Genomic DNA, 15,697 nt, shown 5'->3' with positions numbered 1-15,697 from the left:
CCATGTCGTTGCAAATGGCAAGATTTCATTATTTTTGATGGCTGAGTAATATTCCATTATCCACATGTACATATGTATGTTTACACACACACACACACACACACCCCAACTCTTTAACCATTCATCAGTCAATGGACATTTGGGCTCTTTCCATAATTTGGCTGTTGTTGATAATGCTGCTAAAAACATCGGGGTTCATGTGCCCCTTCAGATCTGTATTTTTGTATCTTTTGGGTAAGTACCTCATAGTGCAATTGCTGGGTCACAGGGTGGTTTTATTCAACAAGGCTACTAAGATCACTCCATGAAGAAAGGGCAGTATCTTTAACATGTGGTGCTGGGAAAACTGGATATTCACATGCAAAAGAATGGAATTGGATCATTACTTTATACCATATACAAAAATTAACTAAAATGGATTAAAAACCTGAATGTAAAACCTAGAAATATAAAACTTCTAAAATAAAACGTATGGGAATCTTCATTACATTGAATTTGGCAATGATTTCTTGGAAATGACACCAAAAACAAAGGGAACAAAAGTAAAAACAGACAAATAGGCTACAGCAAACTTTACAACTTTTGTGGATCAAAGAACACAATCAACAGAGTGAAATGGCAACCTACAGAAATAGGAGGAAATATTTGCAAATCTTATATCCAATTGGGGTTAATATCCAGGATATGTAAAGAACTACAACTCAGTAACAACAGCAAAATAAATAAATAAATAAATAAAAAATAACTTGATTTAAAAATGGGCAAAGGACAGGGCACCTGGGTGGCTCAGTCGGTTGAGCGTCTGACTACAGCTCAGGTCATGATCATAGTTCGTGAGTTCGAGCCCCACATCAGGCTCTGTGCTGACAGCTTGGAGCCTGCTTCAGAGTCTGTATCTCCCTCTCTCTCTCTGCCCCTCCCCTCCTTGGTGTGTGTATGTCTGTCTGTCTGTCTGTCTCTCTCTCTCAAAAATAAACATTAAAAAAATTTTTCTAAGAAAAAAAAAGGGCAAAGGACTTCAATGGACATTTCTCCACAGATGATGTGCAAATGGCCAGGAAGCATATGAAAAGATGCTCAATATCACAAATCATCAGAAAAATGCAAAACAAAATCACAATGAGGTATTACCTCACATCTGTTATGATAACTACTATCAAAAAAACAGAGGGGTGCCTGGGTGGCTCAGTCGGTTAGGTGTCCAACTCTTCATTTTGGCTCAGGTCATGATCTCACGGGGTGTGGGATTCTCTCTCTCTCCCTCTCTCTCTGCCCCTCCTGCACACTCTCACTCTCAAACTCAATAAACTTAAAAAAAAAAAAAAAAACAGAAAATAACAAGTGTTGGTAAAGATGAGGAGAAACTGGAATCCTCATACACTGTTAGTGGAATTGTAAAATGATGCAACTGCTATAAAAAATAGTATGGAGTTTCCTGAGAAAAGTAATAATAAAACTACTATATATGACCTAAGAATCCCACTTGGTATATATCCAACTAAAAGCAGGGACCCAAAGAGCTATATGCACATCCATGTTCATTAGCAGCACTATATGCAACAGCCAAAAGAAGGAAGCAAACCAAATGCCCATTGACAAATAATATGTGGTATATACAATGAAATATTATTCAGCCTTTAAAATGGAGGAAATCCTGTCATATTCTATATGGATGAACCTTGAGGACATTATACTAAGTGAAGTAAGCCAGTCACAAACCAAATTCATAGAAACAGAAAGTAGAATGCAGTTACCAGGGAATGGAGTGAGGGAGAAAAGGGGAGTTGTTTAATGAGTGTAGTTTCAGATTAAGATGAAAAGTTCTAGTAATCTGTTTATAACCATGTGAATATATTTAACACTACTGAACTATACACTTAAGAATAGTTAAGGTAAATTTTATGTTATGTGGTTTTTATTACAATTTTAAATAAAAGGTAAGTCAACAGTTTAATTATAACTAAATTAGGAAATACAAAGTACAAAAGACTAGTAGGAATTAGAATTTCCAGATCTTTCTTTCATCATAAGAAGATATAAAATGGTAAATATCAGAATAAACAGAGTAGGGGGAGTAAGTCCTACTTCTCTCCCTTAATATAAGCATGTGATCCTAGGTCATTCTTATTTTCCTCACTTCTAAAACACTTTACACTACTTGCACAGGGCTGTTAAGATCAGATGAGATAAAAGCATGTGGAGGTCTATAAATTCACATAAATGAAAAGTATCACGGCAAACAAGTTCCTTAGAAAGTTTTATACAAACCTAAGATGTTATACTTTAAAATAACAAAGGAGGGGCACCTGGGTGGCTCAGCTGGTTAAGCATCCTAACCTTCCGTCCTAACCTCCGACTTCCGCTCAGGTCATCATCTCACTGTTTGTGAATTTCAAGCCCCGAGCTGGACTCTGTGTGCTGACAGCTCAAAGCCTGGAGCCCACTTTGGATTGTCTCCCTTTCTCTCTGCTCCTCCCCTGCTCACTCTCTGTCTGTCTCTCCTTCAAAAATAAACATTCAAAAAAAATTTCTTAAATAACAGAAAAGAAAAAAGAACTTCACAATGCACTTAAATTTTTTTGCATAAGTATTAGGAGGGAAAGAGCTGTTGACTTTGACTTCATAAAACTAGTAGTCAACACAGAGTTTATCTGGAGGTCTATCTTATTTCTTGATTTTTCAATTTTAGACATTTTTTACCATCTTACAGAAGATTAGGGTTTAACTATTGTACCAAACATACCTTCACAATTTCCCTCTCACATGCTCTAATTTCTATCAGTTTGGAGTTAAATCAACATTCAGGTTTACATTAGCATGCCTCTGTAAACATTTTTTTCAAGCTATCTTATATACTATAATTACATTTCCTTGCTTCTACCTCTTTAAATCTTTCCTTATTATTTTCAAGTTTGGCTGTCTTTGAAAAATGACTCCAAACTCCTGTAGAGGCCTTATAAAAGTCCTTCAAAAAAAAAAAAAAATGATATTTGGGATGCCTGGCTGGCTCAGTTGGTAGAGCATACGACTCTTGATCTCAGGGTCATGAGTCTGATTGAGCCCCATGTGTGGCACAGTTTACTTAAAAAACAAAACAAAACAAAACAAAAAACCTGATACTTATAGTATCAAGTCCATTTTCCCTTCGGGAGACATCCTTTCCAAAACTATCTAATCTGCAGCAATCTAGACTGGCTTGTCTGGTCTAGGTTTTGTCTGTTCATTTTGATCCAAGGAATTCCTTTCACTTATTTCTCATTTATAACAGCCTTTTTCTTTCTTGACTTATTCCCTCTTTTAGAGACTATTTCTATAACTTTCTCAAAAAGGGTATGTGGTGTAAAAAACTTAAGACTTTTCAATTCTAAAATTCTCACAATTGAATGATAGATTGTCTAAGTATAAAATTCTAGAATGAAAATAATTGTTTCTTAAAGAGTTTTGAAGGGGGGTGCTTGGCTGGCTCAGTCAGAAGAGGCAACTCTTGATGTTGGGGTCGTGAGTTTGAGCCCCATGCTGGGCATAAAGATTAGATAGATAGATAGATAGATAGATAGATAGATAGATAGATAGATAGATAAGGGGGCGCCTGTCTGGGTGGCACAGTTGGTTGAGCATCCGACTTTGGCTCAGGTCATGATCTCAGTTTGTGAGTCTGAGCCTTGCATCGGGTTCTGCGCTGACAGCTCAGAGCCTGGAACCTGCTTTGGATTCCGTGTCTCAGTCTCTCTCTGCCCCTCTCCTGATCACGTTCTCTCTCTCTCTCCCTCCCTCCCGCCCCCCACCTCAAAAATAAACATTAAAAAAAGGAGTTTTGAAGGAATCTTTCCATTGTTTCCTAGCATAGTGTACTCCTATTGAGAAAATTCCTCTTTTGAGACCTGGTTTTTTCTCCAAGGCAGTGTTTAACATCTCTCTTCATCCCAGGTGTTCCAAAATTCCATAATGATATGTGCCTTAAGGTGATTCTTTTCTACTTATTCTGCTGGCATTTATTTCGGAGGCCTACTTTAATCTAGATATTTACATCATTCAATTCTTATGTTCCACATGTATCATTTCAGTGATATTTTCTCCACTTGGTTTTATCTTTTATCTTTTTTTTGAACTCACATTACTCAGGTGTTAGACCTCCTGGACTGATTCTCTACTTTTCTTACCTTTTCCTTCATTTACCTCATCCCCATCCCCATTCTCCTCAGATCACTTTTACTAGATTTTTATTTTAATTCCCTTTTTTAATTCTCTGAATAATCTATTTTGTACTTTCCTATTCCTGTTTCACTATGCAGTATCTCCTGCTCTCTCTATAAGTCACTTTTAAATTTTCTTCTGTTCTCAGCACTATCTCTTCTGAGTGTCTTTTCAGTATTTGCTTTGTTCTCCCAAGTGGAGTGGTCTTCAAACTGCTGTTGAAGAAGTGTGAGGCATCATAAAAAATCAGAAGCTAGATACAAGTTTGGAAACTGGTGAGGCTCCACACAGGATGGCATTCTATTGAGGGGGAGCTCACTAAATGTCAGTGCTTTACATCACTTCCCTTGTGTTAAATTTTCCCAAAGAAGAATGTTTCAACTTAAAAATCTAAAAAGAAGGCAACATGCATTCTGGGACCAAAGAAAATACACAGGGCTAGTGATGTCACCATTCAGTATGTAAGCTTTCATTCATTTCCCATTTGCATCAAGACCCTTTACCCTTGCCCCACCTCCCACCACCTGTGTCAAAACTTCTCTGGTTCCACCCTCTTCAAATAATTAGCATTCAGTTTTTTGCGGTCTATACTACATGGAGAAGGAAAATCTATGGTCTAACCTACTACAGACTTTCAACCAACCCTCGAATTTTTAGCTCCATTCAGCACGCTCATCTTCAGAGGCGCTTGGTACCCGGAATTCCTGAGCCTCTCTGGAATTTTGTGGGATGATCCATCTTACTTTTTTTTTTATTAACTTCCCTTTCTGCAAGTACAGAACTAAACGCAGAAAAATGAAAACCTAAGTTCATCAGTTAAATCCTGTCCATCTGTTTCTTCCAAGATGTTAATTCTCATGCTGATTTGCTCTTCTGTTCTTTGTTCTTTAGGGTTTACACAATTTTATTTCTTTTTTTATGTTATTTTTTTATTTTACTGAAATTAGGTGTACAAATTATGCTGAATCCCCTCCATTTAGGGTTTTTAAAAAATTTCTAACCAGTATCATTTCCCTGTGTAATAATATTCATTCAATATTTAGTAAGCAACATCTGTGTGTCAGATACTACTGTTCTAGTACTGGAAATTTAACTGAACAAAACAAAGTCCTTACAAGGAGCTGACATCTTAGTTGAATAATACAGACATCTCTTTAAAAAAAAAAAAAGTAAGTTTACAGTATGTACATGGCATTAAGTAGTAAGAACAAAACAAAGGAGAAGATGAGGTAGTAGGAAAGTCAATTATACAGATATGCAAAGCAAGAAAATTCCAGGCAGCAGAAAGAGCCACGTTCTGAGACAAGTGTTTATTTAGCATGTTCAGAGAAGCCCGCTAAGCAAGAAGGACCCTATGTCCATATTTGCTTAAATATCCCTCAATCTGGTTTGAGTCCTTCCTAATACTTACTAAGTATGTCACAATGAATCTCATGTAAATACTTATTTTTGAAAAGCTATTTCTTTGGGATTATATTCTAAAATTTCAATATGCCAACATGTAGCATAAACCTTAAAATTAAGCATATTTTAACCTAACACTAACACTTGTAGAATTTTCTCTTAAAGAAATAATGATGAATCCTGTAAGTTTTAGACTAACAAAGTCAATAAAAGAGATACCTAAAAATAAGTGACATTTCTATAGTTAGAAATAATTTAACCATCTGTTAGTACACTATGCAGTCCAGCCCATATCACTCCAATAAAAATACTAATTTCTCATAGTGAGCTATTTGCCACAACCAGTGGTCGGTCTTTATCCTATTAGATCTCCATTAATCCTCCATTTCCTTCTTAAAATTCTTTACACCTCCAAGAAATATATTATGATACCAACCTCCCAACCCCCTCACCTCATTTATAATCTTGCCTCTTTTCCCCTCTCAAAGTATTTGTTTTATAGCACTCCTATAATGGCTGAAATCCATCATTACTGGTCCTCATCCTTGCCTTGGTCATAACTGATTTAAGTATCTCTGCTCCTACCAAAGGTCATACCCTGAACAACTCATGATCTGATCATTTCTCCCACCCATCTTCTCAAGAATGTTGCTTCTTAAATTATCTTTACTCTTCATCAGTTTCTCTCAGTGTACTAAATCTATTCCACTAGCATTCAACATGTGTAAATGTTTTTCTTCTTTTGTATAATAATTTATAACATATATACTACAATGTAGCTTAACTTAAAAACAAGCAAAGGGTAGGGGCACCTGGGTGTGTTTCAGTCTGTGGGACATCTGACTCTTGCTTTCAGCTTAGGTCATTATGTCATGGTTCCTGAGATCGACCCCATGTCAGGCTCTGTGCCTGTTTGGATATTCTCTCTCTCTCTCTCTCCCTCTCTCTCTGCCTCTCCTTCTCAAAATAAGTAAATAAACAAAACAAAAAAAAAAAAGCAAAGGGTAATCAAGCATAGGCTATGTTAAAATTTGGATTTTATTCTAAGGACAAAGTCAACTAAGTTGTCTAAGCTTGTTATCTCTACTTCTGTAACCTCCATTCACTTGGTAATTTGGTTTCCTTACCACTCTGAAATTTGCCAAGGTCACAATCTTCTTGTGTATAAATCCATTTGAATGCTTCCTAATTCATCTTTCTGATCTACTCTTGTTTTTTTTTTTGTTTTGTTTTTCTCTGATTCACTCTTCACAGCATCCAACAGGAATGATGACTTTCTACTTGAAAAGTTCTCTTTCCTTGCCTTTTCTGACATACCGCATTTACATAGCTTTCCTCCTACCTTCTTGGATTGCTCCCTTACCATTTGGAAGAAATTTTTTTCTTCTCACAGTCCTATAAGAATTGGTAGCACCCGGGGCGCCTGAGTGGCTCAGTCGGTTAAGCGTCCGACATCGGTTAAGCATCCAACATTGGCTCAGGTCATGATCTCACAGTTCGTGAGTTCGAGCCCCTCATCGGGCTCTGTGCTGACAGCTCAGAGCCTGGAGCCTGCTTCAGATTCTGTGTCTCTCTCTCTCCGCCCCTCCACTGCTTGCACTCTGTCTTTCACATTGTCTCAAAAATAAATAAACATTTAAAAAAAAAAAAAAAAAGAATTGGTAGCTCCCAAGATGTTATCCTCAGCTCTTTATCTCAACCAACACTCTCCTTGGGCTGATAATGTTCTCCCATCTGATATATTTTCTCACTTGGCTTCCAAGTCACATCATCTCTTCTTCCTACCTCACTATCACTCTTTCACCTGAGTGCCAGTCTCCTGAGGCAAATTGGGTATTCCTCTTCTATTTTTTTTTTTTTTTTTTTTGAGAGAGGGACAGAGTGCAAGCAGGGGAGGGGCAGAGAGAGAGGGAGACACAGAATCCGAAGCAGGCTCCAGGCTCTGAGCTGTCTGCCCACAGCTCAATGCGGGGCTCACAGTCACGAAACACGAGATCATGACCTTAGCCAAAGTCGGACACTCGACCGACTGAGCCACCCAGGCACCCCTCTATGTGATCTTTTATAGTGCCCCAGGACTCAATCCTTGGTCATCTACTCCTATCTTCATTAACTCCCCAATCTCACATGGTTTTAAATACTAATTATGTGCCAACTCCCAAATTCCCATACAGTCATTTCAAATTATAAAATGTCCTTAAAAGAACTTCTGATCTCTCCCCCAAAACCTGCTCTATCCATTTCCTTCTCCATCTCTGACAGAAAATCCCTCCTTTCAGTTGCTCAGGCCAAAAATCTCGGGGACTCATCCTTGCTTGACTCTTCTTTCCCTCACACCCAACCAATTTTTTATGAAATCTTTTATATTCAGCATCACACTTCTTATAATTTTCATTCAAACCACTCATCTCTCATCTACAATACTATGACAGTCTTCCATAACCTTCTACAGGTCTCCCGCTTCTTCCCTTTTGCTGCATTCCACCAGCTCCCAATCCCCAGTCCATTCTCAATACAGCAGATAGTATTCTTTTTAAAACATAAATAAGACCATGTCACTCCACTGCTCTCACAGAGTAAAAGTCACTGCCCTTGCAATGACTCACTGTCCTTTTGACCTCATCTTCTCCTACCCTTGGCCTCACTCAGCCCCAGTCACAATGACATCTTGTTTTCTCTGAAACAGACCACATTCTCCAGCCTTAGAACCTTTTAGGTGGCTGTTTCCTCTACCAGCATTATCTTCTCCCAGATACTCATATGGATAACTTCCTTATCTCCTCCTTTGTTGAAAGGTCACTTTCTCAATAAGACCTACCTGGACAACCCTATTTAAAATTTGTAACTTGCTCCCATCCCCAGCACACATGATTCCCTTTACCTTCCTCAATCTTTTTTTTTAATATTTATTTATTTTTGAGACAGTGCAAGCAGGAGGGGGGGACAGAGGATCTGAAGTAGTCTCTGCACTGACAGGCTGACAGCAGAGAGCCTGATATGGGGCTTGAACTCACAAACCACAAGATCGTGACCTGAACCTACTGAGCCGCCCAGGTGCCCCTATTTTTTTTTCTTTTATTCACAGTATTACACTATACCATGGTAAATAATTTACTTATTTGGTATACCCTAATATAAGAATTAACCATCCCCTTCTTTTTACTCACAGTAGTATTGCTATAGCTTAAGTAATCATTATCTCCCTCAATAGACCAACATTTTTCAAACTGTTGACTGCTTCAGACCAGCTTGTTCTTTTTTGCAAATGAAAAATAAAATAGAAAAAAATTTTAGGGGTGCCTGGGTGGCTCAGTTGGTTAAGCGTCTGACTTCGGCTCAGGTCATGATCTCGCAGTTTCTGAGTTCAGGCCCCACATCAGGATCTGTGCTGACAGCTCAGAGCCTGGAGCCTGCTTCGGATTCTATGTCTCCCTCTCTCAGCAGGCTCCAGTCTCTGAGCTATCAGCACAAAGCCCGACACAGGGCTAGAACTCACGAACCAAACCATGAGATCATAACCTGAGCTAAAGTTGGATGCTTAACCAACTGAGCCACCCAGGCACCCCCAAAGTTTGTTTATTTAAGCAATCACTACACCCAACATGGGGCTCAAACTCACAACCCGGAGATCAAGAGTTGCATGCTCTACTAACTGAGCCAGCCAGGTGCTCCTATTTTATCTCCCCTCTTAAGTAATGTTTATCAAACTTTAGACCGCTTCAAATCAGCTTTTCAAATCAGCTTCTCATTTGTTTTTTAATAGAAAAATATAGAATTGAAAACAAAGTATCAGAGTTCAGGCACATATTGAGGGCCTATTGTTGAAACACATACAGAATGCAACTACTGTTTTTTGGGATTCACTATTACATGTACAAATTATTACAGGTTTCAGTCAAAAAAAATTGAAAAACACTACTACACTAAGGCTACGGATAAATTAATATTACTGTAATGTTAAATTCAGAAGAACAGAGATCTTGGTTTTGTTCAGTACTGTGTTCCTAGAACCTAAAACAGTGTCTGGTATGTAACAGCACATTAAATGTCTGTTGAACAAGTGAGTGACATAACTTTTCAAACACACGAATCCTACAGTATTCCTCCTCATTGCCATTTACAAAGCCCAATATATTTTTCATGTCTGAGCCTTGGCTCACCCTGTTTTCTGAGCCCAACAAAACTTTCCTCCTTTTCTCAACTCACCAAACCAATCAATGCCTTTTTACTACATTGCACTTTCTTATAAAATCTTATTACAGACCAAAAGTTCATAAGCATGAAGGAAAACATGATAAATTATAAACTGACAGTGTAGTACATTAAATAAATACAGTTGTTTATCATACATTGAACTTTTAGTTCAGTTATAACATACATTAAACATTTCACTAACAATTCAGCATGCCATCTTAAAATTTAAAAGGTCTTTTGGTGGATCACTTAACCCATACTTAACTAAGAATGGGAAGTCTAATTTAATGTCTTCTCTTTTAACTCTATAGGCACTCAAGATCATACTGTTTATTATTCTTTTCATAAACAGAGCAACACACAAAAAAAATCTAAGGACTAAAAAGTCAGTAGTTTGCGTACTGCAAATCAACTAGCTTTACAATCAGATACTCTGTTCCTCAAACACAGATAAGCCAATTTGAAAACAAATGCTGTTAAGAAAAGAGACTAACCACTGGTTTTGGCAACGACTTTCAGAGGCTAAACAGAATGTTCACAGATAGACCTTTTTTAAGTTTCCACATATTAAACACTTAGTATGTTCCAAAAACTCAACTTTATATATACATATTTACATAAATGTCTGCGTCATCTTCAGGTCTTTGAAAAAAAAAAATCACCATTTGACTGGAACTACTACTACTTCCTATCTCCTTTGACTATTTTTCACATACACAGAAAATCCTATGTTCTATGTGGAATTACTTACTAACATACCACAGAAGGTTCTGTTCTATTTATTTAGTTTTTAAGATTTTATTTTTAAGTAATCTCCACACCCAACATGGAGCTCGAACTCGTAACCCTGACATCAATAGTCCCATGCTCTACTGACTGAGCCAGCCAGGTATCCCTGTTCTTTATCTTTAAAACACAGGCGTGTGCACACACACACACACACTTTTATCATCTGATTTATAAAATTATTTTTCTTACTCAACTATAGGTAAGCAAGTAAAAATATTACCAAATACTCTGACACTAAAAAAAAAACAAAAAAAAACATTCTGCTTTTCAATTCTCATTTCAAATATCTCATACCACCTACTAATTAGCCATCTTTGGTCAACACCTAATTATTCCAGAGTTCAGAGTCTAAGAACTGTATTCTTTAGTAGAACTCCTTTAGTTCACTTTATCCCTACCAAAAGCTGAACAGTGGAAAGTTCCAACTTTTGCAACTCTAGAATGAGGTTATAAATGGGAGGAAGGGGGGGGGGGGGGGGGTACCTGACAGTTGTTTGTTTTTTTTCAATCCACTTAAGCTCCCAGAGAGACAAAACACTTAAGTTCCAACACGAGCTTCATACAAAACACTTAAGTTCCAACACGAGCTTCATGCTTCCCTGTAAGCTTCAACCTTTCCAGCTGTAAAAAAGTTTACAGTATTTCTGAACAGATTGGATCAGTTGCCAAATAACATGAAGTCCTTACAGAGAAGGCAACATGAACATCAAACTAAAAAATCGGCATAAAATAATATGGTATTATAATATCATCAATAAAAAGAGCAGTACTACTTACTAAATTTCAAAGCGAGAAAAACACACTGTTGGTCTCTGACTACAAAAGGTAAACATTATTTTTAAATAGATTTCTTTAAGAGATCCTATTAAGATCTTCAATGGCTGCTTTTCCTGCTTCTATCCTGTGCCGCCAAAACCTCTAGCCGGTATTTGAGGTGCTGTGACTCAGGGTCCTAAAAGTGTGACTAGTGTAGTCAGAACACGCAGCGCGCGCCCCTACTAGGCGCCTACAAGCTTTAATTAACAGAATTTGAATTCTCCCAATTCTCTAGCGGCTACTACTGAGTCCCTTCCATTCCCAGTTGTCCCGGCACACTGGTTTGCATCTCTTGAGGAAGCAAGGGCTTCAGACTCACCCGCAAAACGCTTCCTATATCAAGGTGGAGGCCCACATTTCCCCGCTCTCCGTAAGCACTCGTCAGAGAAGCGTTTGGTCTAACTAAGAAAAGAAACCTTGCACTGCTCCACCCAACAGGTGGGAAGGAGAAAGGAATGGACAGCTGGGAGCCGAGGCCAGGCCAAGCCTGGCCTCAAACACGGCGGGAGAGGGAGGCCGCAACCCCAGTGCGGCCTGAAACAAGGCAGGCCCCTTCCAGTCCCTCGAACCACCAACCCCACCCCCGAGGCCAATTCCAAGACGCCCGCCCCAGCTGACCTGATGACGGATGCCACACAAGGCCATGAGCCGCAGTCTGGGCCAACCGAGCCGAGGATGGCACTTCCACCGTCTCCGTCCCACAGCCACCGCGGCAGCCGCCACCAACACCAAAGCCGCCTCGTCGAGAGCGCGGCGCGCATGCGTCGGTGTCCCAAGGGGCGAAGGAGTCACGTGGTTGTGCTGCGCGCAGGCCTCGCCCTCAGCGGGATCCTAGGGCCCCGGCCCCGCCCGGTCTCCGCCTGGTGTACGCCCCGCCGTCACCGAAGACCGGGCGGCTGCTCCTGCTGTTTTCTTCCCTCTGTGGAGACTTTCTAAGCTAGAAGACGGTGTGTAGGGTCTTTTAAATTCTTGATCTTAAACACAGATACCGCCCCACCCCACCCCGGAAAGGAAAATATTGTAGAAAAATGTTGTCTTTTGGGGCAAGTATAAGGTTTTTCCCAACAATTTACCACTCTCCCTAGACATCAACAGAAATTCGGTCTTAAATCTCCATACTTCAGGATGATAGGATTCTGGGTCCTCTCAGGTCTCCTCACGAGGAAACAGAAAAAAAAAAAAAAAAGAGGAAACTGGTGGAAACAAGTTAGGGGCTTGAGGAACTGATCATTAAAAGGATGTGTAAGATTATCTTCTGGACAAATATGAAGGCTTCTTGCCTTGACAATCTTAGCAGTCCTCTCGAATTACACTCCCATCCTCACTTTAAAAATGGGGTTTTTTTTCTTCCAATCCGGCCTCTATCCTGTTTCTGTTACAAGGTTCCTGAGTTCACACACCACCTACCACGCAATCTCTTGTTCAAGGTTCAGCAGTACCATAATTGCACCGCAAGTTCCTCCTTTGGAATCTGATTCCAGAAATATTTCTTTGCAAGATGGCATTTCCTGTGCACAACCCTGTTAATCGTAAATCCCCTCGATACTAACTTTGCTTCCAAATATGAAAAGCGGGGGCACCTGGCTGTCTCAGTCAGAGGAGCATGGGACTCTGTCTCCGGGTGCTGAATTCAAGCCCCCCATTAGGGGTAGAGACTACTTAAATACAAAAATAAACTTAAAAAAATCAGTCTTCTTATGTCTACCTTTCACTTTCATCAAACTGTGTTGCAACTTTCCCTTTCCCTTTCCATTGGCACTTCTAATATTCAAGCTAACTTTTGGATTCTCAGTGCAGCTACACCTTTTACTGGTTTTAACCAGCAACTTTAGATGTTGACTATGGGAAGGAACAGTTAAGGGAATAATATATTGGAAAGACTGGCAGAATTTGCCCCAGCACTGTCATTCAGTGTTTCTGAGTGCCAAGCCGTCACTCCTTTTCTGGTTCTTCCAATCTTTCCTAAACTTATTACAAATTCTTCATCAGTAAATAAGATTAGCTCTGAGATAGCATTCCCCTCCATAGCCATTTTGTAAAAATCTATCTACTTATTCTTTATTCACTGTAGATTCATTGTTTCTCTTTATCTAGTTTTCTACATCTTACCTTTCCAACCAGTCAGTGCTCTTGCTCTCACTCTCCTGCTTTAAAATCTCCACTGTTTTTTTTTCCTGATAAATCTCTTGCCATTATGGCATCTGCTTTTTGGAAGACCCAGACTAACACAAAACCTCACATAAATGTGAAATTTAAATGCAATGTGTTTTCTCCTAATTGATTACATTACCTTCCATATGTCAGTGACTCATGCAGTGGACATTTTTTGTTTTAGCATACAAAACCCTCGCTCTGTTTGGGACATCACCTCTCTCTGAAGCAGAGAGCCTACATTCCACTGTAGGAGCCAAAACTACTAGACACTTACTTTCCTAGTCCCCCTACACACGCGCACGCACACGCGCACACACACACACACACACACACACACACACACAGATATGCACACATGACTCTTAAGGCCAGGATTCAGTGTGGGAGTGTGTGGTATCAGTGGGTGATGTGGTACCTCTCCTCTATAATACTGGCAGTAGTGTTTTCCCCAGACCAGCTCTGTGATGCCATTTGGACATTCTTACTAGCTACCTAGCTTCATAAAAAACTATAATAACAGATGCTTTTTATGAACTCTCTTCTGTTTGAATTAGGCATCTACAGGGGCTCCTGGGTGGCTCAGTTGATTAAGCATCCAACCCTTGATTTCTGTTCAGGTCGTGATCTCATGGTTTGTGAGTTCAAGCCCCACATTGGGCTCCACACTGACTTTGTGGAGCCTGCTTGGGATTCTCAACACATACAGTACACATATGGCATAAAACTGCAGCCATCTAGAATGACGTGCCCATGGAAGGCAAAACTTTTGGCAGAAAATGAAGGGTGGGGTGGTTATTTATACTAACACTGGACAGCTTAAAGACAGTGATAAGATCAGATTTCTAAATTCTTAGCTTAAAGTAGGGACCAAAAATCAAGGACTTCCTCTGATAGTAACAAACGAATTTATTCTTCGCAGCCATGGGCCTAAAAGAGCCAAATACACTCAAAGTCTGAGCCCACAGATTGCCAAATTACAATGTCAGTTGAATTCATAGCCTTGTCAGAACTCTTCTGTGAAGATTAAGGCATTGTTCAGGAAAGAGCAGAACCAAAGAAATGAAATGGGCACATGGTAGAATTCAAATAATTTGAAGTATCTTTAACTCATAACCTCTCAGTGTTTGAGCCTCATTCATCAAACAAAAGCAACCCCTTCTCACTGGTCTGAAGAGATCATTCCTGCCTTATTTGGAAATCTATATAGACTTCACCAAATCTGTTGAGGCCATACCTTGCATGAAGAGGCCAGTTTTTCTCATTCTCTACTCCCAATACTTACATTTTTCCTCAACTTAGAATCAGATTCCAGCATATTCTGGGGGCCAGTTATAATGTCAAACTTGTATAGCAAGACTTAAATAGCAAGACAGTTGAAAGTTTACAAATTTACCTTCACAAAAGTATGGAGAATACATGAGAAATTTCATTGAGTGCTAGACAAAGAAGAAAATAATTTTAGATGAGATTATATATATGTAATATGTATTATCTATATTTATAATATTACATATTGACATATATGCATATATGTATATATAAATTCAATGGTTCTAATAGTTTGTTTTGTAAGAGTATTGGCATGAACTATTCATCAACAAATTTCCACTTACCTGTAACCATGTATCCCTAAGAGTGCCAGGTACACTCCCTTCACCAAGATTTAAGAAATACACAGGAGTGGGGAGAGTCAGCATCTTTGAAAAGTACTACAGTCTCCAACTTACATGGTTCAAGTTAATGATTTTTCAACTTCAAGATGGTGCAAGAGTGATTAAGCACATAGTCAGCCACTCAGTCACAAGGGTAAACATACCCTTAAAACCATTAAGACACTTGGGGCACCTGGGTGGCTCAGTCGGTTAAGTGTATGACTTTGGCTCATGTCATGATCTCACAGTTCACAAGTTCAAGCGCCGCATCCAGCTCCGACAGCTCAGAGCCTAGAGCCTGTTTCAGATTCTGTCTCCCTCTCTCTCTGCCCCTAGCCTACTCATTCTCTCCCTCTCAGTCTCTCTTTCTCTCTCTCTCTCAAAAATAAAACATTAAAACATTTTAAAAAACATTAAAACACTTAAAACCATTCTGTACACATACAACCATTGTTATTCACTTTCAGTACAGTATTCAATAAATTACATGACAT

The 15,697-nt window shown here is 39.2% G+C and overlaps 1 protein-coding gene across 1 annotated transcript in view; it reads right to left on the bottom strand.

The window, feature by feature from the left end:
- Window positions 1-12,170, bottom strand: part of PRPF39 (pre-mRNA processing factor 39) — a 38,295-nt gene extending 26,125 nt beyond the window's left edge. Inside the window, exon 1 of the mRNA XM_011283218.4 lies at window positions 12,016-12,170. The gene's annotated coding sequence lies outside the window, so the exon portion shown is untranslated. The remainder of the gene's footprint in view (window positions 1-12,015) is intronic.
- Window positions 12,171-15,697: the final 3,527 nt, after the last annotated feature.

This window comes from Felis catus, chromosome B3 (genome assembly GCF_018350175.1).
Source record: "Felis catus isolate Fca126 chromosome B3, F.catus_Fca126_mat1.0, whole genome shotgun sequence".
Taxonomy (NCBI): domain Eukaryota; kingdom Metazoa; phylum Chordata; class Mammalia; order Carnivora; family Felidae; genus Felis; species Felis catus.
Note: the sequence above shows the minus strand (reverse complement) of the source record. Positions and strands in the feature narration are given on the sequence as shown.